The following is a 10,753-nucleotide window of genomic DNA, read 5'->3' as shown; positions in this document are numbered from 1 at the left end:
AATCACTACATCATCCACTGTCTGTCATTCAGCTATCAGATAACTAATGACTGCTTAGAGATGGATTACCTCTAAAAAAAAAAAAAAGAAAAAGAAAAAAAAGAAAAAAAAAAAAAAAGATGGATTACCTCTAAAAAAAAAAAAAAAAAAAAAAAAATTGGCTCATATTCTTATTTGGATTCCTTGAGAATGTCTGTGGTACTCAATGGTGACGTCCACAGTGATTTTATAATGTTTTATGTTACACTATTGCCCATATTTTATCTCCCAAGGTATCACCATAATGTTCCCATAATATTCATTCAGTCACTCAGTATTCTGCTGAGACATTTCCATGGCATCCATATTTAATCGATTGGGTTGTAAGCCTATATGGCTCTTCTTCTTGCTCGTTTTCTGCTTCTTTTTAAATGAAGGTCTGTGACTGAAAATGAATAGGACTGAACCTTAACAATCCTAAATTTACCGTAAGGTTTGACAGTGGCAGTGATACATTTTCTAAACACAGTAACAGCTTTTTCACAGGGCAGGCCTGAGAGCTATTTGAGATACTCAAGAGCTGCATGTGAAAACTGCATATTGCATATATAAAAAGTGCATGTATGATGTATTCAAACTTCATGTATGACTGCATATGAAAATGAAAGGGTTAGTGGGATTTAGACAGAACAGGGCCCACCTTCTTTCAGCAAAGTGCTTAAATGGATAGCCCTCCCTCTTATTTTCCCACTTTCCTGGGACTTCAACACGTTGATGAGCCATTTAACTTAAAAATTAAACTGTCACATTGGATCTGGGTTTTTTGCCATCTCTTTCACAGCATCTCCTTGTAGAGTGATCCCTTCCCCTACTGTAAGATTTATGTTCGTGGGTTCTTCTACTGTAACTATTCAGGATAACCAATCCCCACCGGTGTGTGCGCTCCAGCTCAGAGTAATTAAATAGTGACTAGGAGGGGCAATCTCCACTGCACTGAACACCACAGCACAATGAATTTTGAATGGAAATGAGAAGATGAATGAATTTCTCCAACTGTATGTCTTCAATTATAAATGGTTTTATCCCCTCTGAGGAAATCTACCTATTTCAATAGATGCTGTGACTAGTTTTCCCCTCAAGGCTCTTTGTATATGTATGTGTGCTCAGAGTGATTCTCATTCTGCCTGCATTGCTATTGCATTGAAATACAAAGAAATCCCAAATACACATAATAATAAACAATGTCAAACCTGAATAGAAAAAAAAAAATCTTTTTTTTTTTTTTTTTTTTTTTTTTAGCTTTTCATTGCTTCTTTGTTTGTTTTTCTTGGTTTTGTGTTCTGAAATGGCCCAATACATATCAGCATTTTTCATGTTTGTGTTTTCTTTCCGCTTCCTGTTCTCTTACTCATTCAATGACCTTTGTTTGCTTGGCTGCATTCAGAGGCATGCAGGAAGCGGTGCAAAAGGAGGGGAAAACTAAAAACAATGACAGATTTGAAGCACTTAACAGCAGAGCTTTTTTTTTTTTTAATAATTATTATTTGCATCCCATCGGATCGGGGAAAACAAATAATGTGGAAGCCTGAAACAAATCAGCGTTGCCACAGAGAATTAACTGATGTTGAATGTTGGTGAAACTGTTGCTGCTTCACTTTGCAGGTTTAATCTCAGGTCGTGTAAGGCGGTCGTGGAATTAGCACCACAGCATTAAAGCGAACTGCAAGATTAGAGATAAGATTCATTGTTTAAAAAGTGGCAACCACACACAAGGCTCTGCTGCAAAACTCCCACAACAACCCCTCAGCATTACTACAAACCATCAGCATACAATTTAGTAATTTACTTATGTGCACATCATACAAAAAAATGGGACACAAATAATAACAACGCAGTCAAAACATTTAAAGGAGCTTGATAATGTGATGTATAAGATCACAGATTTGCCTTCTCATCCTTCTCAACTGCCAATAACAGCTGAAATGGAAAACATTCTGGCCACCTGTTTTACTTTCTTCTTCTCCTTTGCCTCTTCCCACGCACACCCATGCACACACAAACACACACACACATACACACAAACATGCACGGAGATGCGTGAAAAATTAAAAACCAATTCTATAAACAACTCAAAAACAGACAGACATTCACAGTCAATTTGCTTGCACCCTGCTCTGCACGCAGACGAGGGAAGATGAACACTTCATCGGACAAACTGCATAATCTCCTCAAGAGCTCATGCAGACTGAATCAGCCTCTGCTGTTAGTCCAATAAGAATGCACAGCTGTTCTCCCAGCTATCGGCGTCAAAACTATAGGTTTCTGCTACGATTGATTAGAATTCACGCGCTGTGTGTGTAGGAGCAAATCATGCAGTATTCAGGATGGAGGGCGCAGTGGTGTGAGCTCCTCTGACGTCGTCGTTGTTCTGCCACAGGCTCTCCAAGAGGCATCTCATATATTCACAAACATCCATCAGTGCCTGAAAGGGTCAAAGGCCTGTCACAATCACACAGAAACACACAAGAATGCATGCACAGTAGCACATTCCACGCACACACACACACACACACACACACACACACACACACACACACACAATGTATTTTTTTTGCTCTTGTTGCTTTCTTTCATCAGGGTTTTGTTTCTCTTAGTTTTGTATAAGAAGCATGACTTTCTGATTCAGAGATAAATTAACTCTAAAGGCTTCTAGTAACAAGAAATGTATGCTTTGGCACGAGTGTGTACACTCATGTAGCCTATGTAAATGTTTATGATTGGGCGTCCATGTCTTGTGTGTTTTTATTCGAGGGGGCCTTGCAGGAAATGATAATATGATCGTGCTTAAAGAGACTGTTGTCACACTAATTCTTACATTTTGTGGCTGCTTCCTCATTTCCCAGCTGCAAAAAAAAAAAAAAAAAATCATGGAGCAAGAAGGAGGCATAATGAATGTGAACAGACCCATCCACATTTGCATATCTATTCTAATCCAAACAACTAATCTATGCCTAAAAGGATAGCTAATCCTGACAGCGTTAAGATAGGGGGCGGGAGAGGGTTTTGTTCCCTCGATGGGCATGGGCTGATACTGAAGGGATTCAGACATTGTTTGGTGGAAATGAACATTTCAGGATGGGTGAAAAGCAGTGTTCCCTTCCCTCGCTTGTTAGCTGGGCTTCGCTTCACTCTGTCTCTGGTGAGAGTGGCCAAGGGCGCCTGCTGACTGCCATTAGTGAAGACACTCATTCATTAACCTGGCATTTGGACAAAACAAGCCTCCAGTATCACGACATAGGCAAACACACACTTGTGCATGCACGCACACACAGACACACGCGCACGCACGCACGCGCACACACATACACACACACAAACAAACACAAACACACACACACACACACACACACACACACACACACACACACAAACAAGGCAGTGAGAGCAGGAGGGAGTGTGACCATGAACAAGGGCATGTATTGCTAGGGGTTATACATCAGACATATGACATCTACAAAGTACTGACGCACACACGCCTGCACACTAGTGCATGCCCAACTTGCACACATACACAGACACACACAGACACACACACACACACACACACACACACACACACACACAAATGTTTTCTTTCCCCCAGCCATACAGTCAATTGAAGTCCTTGCCTATTTTTTCTTTGAACTCTTGGCAGCCCCAGCCCTCTGCAGACCCTTTGTCAACCTGTATCCTCTAAGTAGATCTTCAGTCTATAATCAAATTCTGCTCCATCAGCCCTGCATTGTGAGAGGGGGTGGTGGGGTGGGTGGAGGGGAGCGGGGAGACCCATGGTATCAGCAGAAGTTGTTAACTTGGCAGCAGGACACCTCCACAGCCTTTGTGGAACCACAGGGAAGAATGGCTGAAGTTCCATAAATTGATGTTATTGCCTGCTTGACAGAACTCCCTGCTTCTTTAGCAATGCCAATGTCATTACGACTCCATCTGCCAAAATACAACCCCCACTATCTCTCTCTTTCTCACTCTCTCTGCATAATGTGGCTGTATAAACCTTGTATCTCAAAAATGCCTACTTTTCAAGAACTAAAAAAATTAGCCTTGCGATTAGATAGACAGCCATGCATTTTTCAGTTTATCCATTTGGTTTAGAAAGAGTTTCAACAACTCACTGCTTGAAGAAATTTCTCATCCTATACAGTAAGGTGTGATCCTTCCATACATGTTTAAATATGAAAATCCCCAAACTTGGACCAATGAGGTTTCCACCCAACAGCGACAATATGCTGACCCACTGCACTTCTGTTGTCAGGAGTAAGGAATTCAAAAAAGGCTATTACAGCAGCCCCTGCTGGTGCAAAGCACAATTAACCAGCTCCTCACTATTCACTGCTGTGACCTATTCTCAGCTTTGACTCATCTCTACCCCCATGACCAACTTTATTTTAAGACTATATATTTGATAGGTGAAGGAAACATGCCTGGCCTGCATAGTATGTCTTATACAGACAGCCATTAAAAAGTCTGTTTTATACTTAAATGCACGTCTTTGTCCTGCTGTCACTCACTCATTTGCCCCTTTCCTCTCTCTTTGACTTTCTTTTATCTCATATTTCTCAAGTTTACTACAGACTACAACTACAGACAACTCTGAATTTCCTGTTCTCACACCTATTTGTCAGATGCTGTCACAGTCCTTCCACTGTGAGTGAAAACAGAGATAAAGGAAATGACAGTTAGATATGGTGGGCAAAACTAGCAGAAAGGTACGTATAGCAGGTTGGCTCTGATTAGCATTTTTTTTTTCTCCGTTAAGCTTTTTAACTAGATATATTCTGTTTAATATTTGGATTAACTACAGTGGTTCACAAACAGAGAATCTCCTTATCACCTTAAAGTTTTCCCCAAAAAATCTAATTCAAATTCTGCCTTTTCAAGGTGTTATTTGCTATGCTTGGCTACTTTGTTTGACTGTTTTGTTTAACTGAAAAAGTTCTCAAATACAGTATTATTTTCAACAGCATTTGAACCTTTGCTTGCTACAGTAGTGACAGTCTGCACCGTGCAGATTGAGTGAAGAAAATCTAGGAGATAATGAGGTAAATACTGGTCAGTGCAATTGTTTGTTTTCAAAGTCCTTGGATTCTGCAGTCTGAAGTGATTTTTTTTTTTTTTTTTTTTTTTTTTTGGTCTAATGACGCAGTCTCCATTCATGCCATTGGTTTTGCAGAAGGCGGAAATGAAACAGCACAGTATGCTGACATACAGATTTCACCAGAGTTCCAGCTGATATGAGGGTGCACAGATTGGTGAACTGTTCCTTTAAGCACAAAAGCAGTGTGGAGAGACCACCTTGAGCTTGCAAGTTGAGAGTAGTTGGTTTGACACCTTGAATGGCAATGTGAGAGTTTCCTGAACCTGAACCTGTTCTCAAGCAGAGGTTGAAATGTGTCTGTGCCACTGAGGGATGAAAACAGTTTCTAAATAAGGTTTATAATATGACAATTTGAATTGTTCTAAATGAGGCAGCTATAAATAAAGGATATTTACTCATCTGTCTACAACTCAGGCTTCTTTGACTTTTGCAAAAGAAAAAAAATGAAAATGTGCTACTTCAATAACAATGTTTATCGATATTCTTTCTAAAAACAGAATCTCAGAGTATATTACCTGAAATAATGGAGACTAGGCTTGTCAGCAGTTCAGTCCACAAGTTTTATTGTAGCCTGATACTTGTGGAGGGAGTCAACTGAATCCACAACAACACTGACATTTAGGGTTTTTATTTTTAACAGTTATTGTGCAGAGCATGCAAAATAACACACACACACACACACAGAGAGAGAGAGAGAGAGAGAGAGAGAGAGAGAGAGAGAGAGAGAGAGAGAGAGAGAGAGTTATTAGTTACTATTAGCTTCCCAAGTTAGACAGCGTACAGTATAAGCATGTATAGTATGTACGGTCCATGTTCGTGCACTACATACCAATTTGATCACAGGTTTTTGATTAGTGGTTGCATTCTGCATTTTTTTGCATTAATTTGATGCTACAATTAATGTAATCAATTTACCTGGGGATGACTATTCTTTTTTCCAGCCAAGTCTAGATGTAATACAAATCTAAATACTTGTTGGAGATTGATCTGACCGTTCAGTAAATGATAACTTGAATTTTTAGAAGAATGCTTCAGGATATTTAATGATGAGTAGTAAGCAAACAGCTTTAGCTTTGACCACAGAGACAATAACACACCCACTTTAACATACCCACTTCCGCATTTATAATAGTCCTACATACATAATGTAAGCTCCATTTTGTCTCTGTCTCTCTGACAGCATGTTCATACCAGCCAGCACAGCTCTACTCTCCAGGCACCTGCTGCTTATGGTCATCCTACTTCTGCATAATGTTGCAGGTACAGTGAGTTAAGACTTGTGTGTAGTAGTTCTGTTTGTCATGCAACATTGGTGTGGATGTTTTTCTTTTTCTCCCCCTCCATATTAGGCTTCCATTCAACAAGCAAGCGCAGCAACAAACAGGTGATCATGGGAAACTCTGTTACCCTGGACTGCAACGTATCAGAGGTGAATCTGACACAAGTCAACTGGAATAAAGACGGAGTTTTAATTTTCTCTCTGTTTGGTAATAAGACTATAAGAAATTTCACATCTGACAGAATGAGCATTGACCCAATCATTCCTACAAAGTTGGACATTTCCAACGTTCATCAAGATGATGCAGGGAAGTACTGTTGTAGTGCAACCACCAAGAGAGGTCCGAAAATTAGAGAGTGGAATTTAACCGTGTCTGAGCGTGAGAGCCCCAAAGGTAAGTAGAGCACAAATCAGGACTAATCATTTCTGTATCACTAACTAGGGCTGGGTAATATGAACAAAATCAAATACCTCAATATCAATATTGTGACAATAATGTGTGGATGATTATTGGTCTTTTCACAAATGTGCACACAATGAGATTTGTGACAAATAAGATTTTTCATAAATATTTACACAATGACATTTTTGATAAATACACATTTTGATAAATGTCTATATAATAACTAAGTGGGTAAAGGAAAATAATGGAACAGCTAGAACACTTTGCATCACAGTGTTGCTATATTATCGATATATTGCCCAGCCCTACTGCTAACTGTTACCTTCAGTGTCAAAACTTTTGGAGTAAAATTCAAAGGTCAACCTGCCAGCTACTTAACTAAATTCCCATCTGATTTTGTGCAGAAATCAGTTCGGCATTGTCTTTTCCATGGGTATACCCTCTTCTAATTGGATTGGTTCTAAGTGCTATCACTTGTTTGACTGTTTTGCTCTACAGGTAAGTGTGTGTTTTTTTTGTTTGTTTGTTTTGTTTTTGTTTTGCTTTTTTTTTTTTTTCTTTTAATGTCTCTAAAGTTAGACATCAGAAAGCGAGAGGTCTTGCAGAGTCAATGACGTTCACATGCTGAGAATTAAATTTGCCAGAGTGAGGCACAAAAAATACATCCAGACAAACGTGACTAAAATGCTTTGTAACTGCTGGAGGCCTTGGTTGCCTGTTACTGACTATCATTGTCATTGTATGAACCAACAAGCTGAGTGAACTCTCAACACACCAACAGTGACACATCTCTTTCTCTTTCTCTTTAATGTCAACCGCAGAACAACATCAGAAATATGACAGTTAGACATTCTCCAAGTCTGTCTGCCTTTCTGTCTCTCTCTCATTCTCTCTCTCGCTCTTTCTGTCTCTGTCTCTGTCTCTCTCTCTCTCTCTCTCTCTCTCTCTCTCTCTCTCTCTCACACACACACACACACACACACACACACAGACACACACACAAGTCTTATACTGATAATTTAATATCTTACAGTCTGCCTACTGTTACTGTTACCTCGATTCACCATGCATACATTAACATATTTAATATTCTTTCAGTGAATATAGAATGCAAATTATATGAGGAAATATTTAATATGACAGATTTGGGTTGTTAGTTTTGAGCCACAGATGTTGGAAGTGTGTACAGTGCAGATGACAGAGTATTAACTGTAGGTTGGGAGATTTTTAGTGACATATGAAAGATATTATTCATGTCACCAATGATTCATGTCATGTATGTGGCTAATGTTTATGCCAGAGCTGCCAGCTTTGTTACAGTTTGGTAATTTTAATACTAAGGCCTGTATTTAGTAATGATAATCTATATAATTAATTAACTGCTCTAAAACCGCTAAAACCCTCTAATCACGACTTTTATTAAGATTTTTATTGTTGCTGACTGAAATGTACAACACACGTTTAATAGAGAGCATTATGGGAAGCAGCTTGTCTTCTCACATCATTTCAGACATTATTTACTGAGCATGCATTATTTTCTTAATATGCCAGAGGAAGGGAAATTATTCCTCTTGTTTTTAATGGTGATGTAGGCAACATGGGACTGTTTGCACCCTGATAAAATTACATTAAACATAAGACTCAGGTAACATAGACCTGCTTGTTGTTGATATTAAATTAAACAGTTATATAAAACATGTAATAGTATGATAAGCTGTTTGTTTATTTGAGCTTATTTAGGCTTTAAGTGCCTCAGTTTTATTTATTAGCATGTAATTCAGGCTGTTGCCTTTCAAGCGACATAGCTCAGGCAGTCAGAAAACTCATCATCGGTTGTTTTGATTTCATACAATTGGCTTGATTTGATTTGAGCAAATAATTACCCACTGCACTTCTGGACACCTGGAAGAAGAGGTTCCTCTCACTTAGTGATCTGTATTGTTTTCTATGTGTCTGAGACTGTAAACACAGATTAAGGGCTATAAATTAACTTGAACTTGCTGGAGGAAAAAAAACCCTCCACGTTGTTGTAGGGCATTAATGTTAGAAGTTAATCATAGGTCTATATTTATTATGACTTGAAATTTTAGTTTGCATCTTTAAGTGTAAAGTAGTATAACAAAAGCAAGATAGCTGGTTGCAAACATCTAAGCCAGAGGTTTGCAAACTCTTTCATGCTGTGGACGCTGAAGTTGACTTCCATTACGTCACAGATCACCATTGAAGTGGTTTTGCCCTGGGGACCCTGATATAGAAAGATATTTTGCTTTGTGTTAAAGGTGTACCAGCACAATTGCTGAGTGTTGATTTAAGTAGAATCCCTTTAGACTCGACTTACTGACATGAAACTAAAACAGAGTCAACTGACTGAAAAATATAGTTAATTTATCACGTATTTATCCAAATGATACAATGTAGAATCAAACATCAGATTGCATGCTTGGTTGATTCATGCTCACTGAAACTGACCCTCAGCAATTTTTGCATCATGCACCTTTAAGTATTAAGTTATTTAGATGTCATAGTTTAAAACTGACAAATAGATTCAAAGTGGATACATTAGAATATACTTTTTGGACAGTCACTCATGCACTTTGCTGAGTACCATCCAGGAAGCCCCTCCAGAACCCCTCGGGGTCCCCACACCCCAGTTTGAAAATGTTTAGTTCAGAGAAGTTTAGCTAAGAGGCCCATGCAGCCTTAAACTAATGTTTGACACTGAAATAGTCAATGAGAATACATAAATATTTAATTATGTAACTGATGACATACAGTATATCATGTTTGAAGTTTTTACTCCATCCACCTCCAGCATGAGGCTATCGGTTTTTACGTATGATATTCATTTTGAGCCGCGCTTTAACTTCTCTATGTGTTCATGTGTTTTGTGTGTTTATAAGGCCACATCTCATTCCTCTGTGGGACAGGCCGTTCCCGCAGGGATCACTGATTTTGGATATAGCACTTGTCAAAAAGTCATCAACCTCATAAGCAGGTTACCAGCTGTTGCTGCTGCCACCTGCTGGCCTGCTAAATGTGATGTGTAATATAAATGTATGTAATGTAAATTTTGACTGTAGAGCTTTTTCAGAATTATTTTATCTGTTACTAATCTATTATGTATTGATGTATTTATTATATGTATATATTGATTTTGTTGTTTTATTTGTTAATTGACTTGGGTTGTGTATTTGATCGCTTCCACTTGTTTTTTTTCTGTCCCTTGTTTGTGAAGCACTTCAAAGATCATCATCATCATCGTCATCTTCTTCTTCTTATCATTTTATTATTATCATTAATTTACAACATAGACTCATGGCAGTCTAAAACATGGTCAAACTCAAAGAGGCCATTTTCACAAGATCTGGCATCTTAGAAAAATATCTCTGAACCATTTTATGCTTAATGGGATGTCATGATTGATCATGATTGTGTGTCTGCAGAAAACTCAGGGCAAGAACCACAAGCGAAGACATGGTGAGGACCAGGACCCCGAGACAAGACCAGGCTCCTGTTCGCACAGAGTCAGGAGGAGGAGAGGTCAGAAAGTGTGGCCCTTCCTTTTTACTCACACTTCTATGTTTTCAAGTTTGCTCTTGATCAACCATTTGTTTCTCCCTTCTTCTTCTTTCCTCGGATGAAATTTTAAATAGGACGTTCTTGCTCAACACCATGGTTCCACAGACCACAGGACAAATGACAACCGGATGAGCGACTACATTGACAGACTCAATCCAATCTATGGATAAAAATGAAGAGACAAGAACACAGTCGAAACGTTTGCTGAATATGAATCAAGAGACAAGAATATTACCTGGAAGGCTACATCTGATGATAACAAAAAATGGAGTAATTCCAGCTACAAGTGTTGTGCACTTGGTAGAAAATTTAAATTCTTATCATGAAGAGGAGTTAGATAACAAACTTCTCAAGAACTTAA

At 38.6% G+C, this 10,753-nt stretch overlaps 1 long non-coding RNA gene across 1 annotated transcript; it reads left to right on the top strand.

The window, feature by feature from the left end:
• The first annotated feature begins 6,575 nt into the window (after positions 1-6,575).
• LOC115379946 (uncharacterized) lies at positions 6,576-10,321 on the top strand. Its single transcript, XR_003930284.1, has 3 exons — positions 6,576-6,804; positions 7,218-7,311; positions 10,257-10,321. It is a non-coding gene; the product is annotated as an uncharacterized LOC115379946 (long non-coding RNA).
• The last annotated feature ends 432 nt before the right edge of the window (positions 10,322-10,753 follow it).

The sequence above is a fragment of the Myripristis murdjan genome, chromosome 21 (genome assembly GCF_902150065.1).
Source record: "Myripristis murdjan chromosome 21, fMyrMur1.1, whole genome shotgun sequence".
Taxonomy (NCBI): Eukaryota; Metazoa; Chordata; class Actinopteri; order Holocentriformes; family Holocentridae; genus Myripristis; species Myripristis murdjan.
Note: the sequence above shows the minus strand (reverse complement) of the source record. Positions and strands in the feature narration are given on the sequence as shown.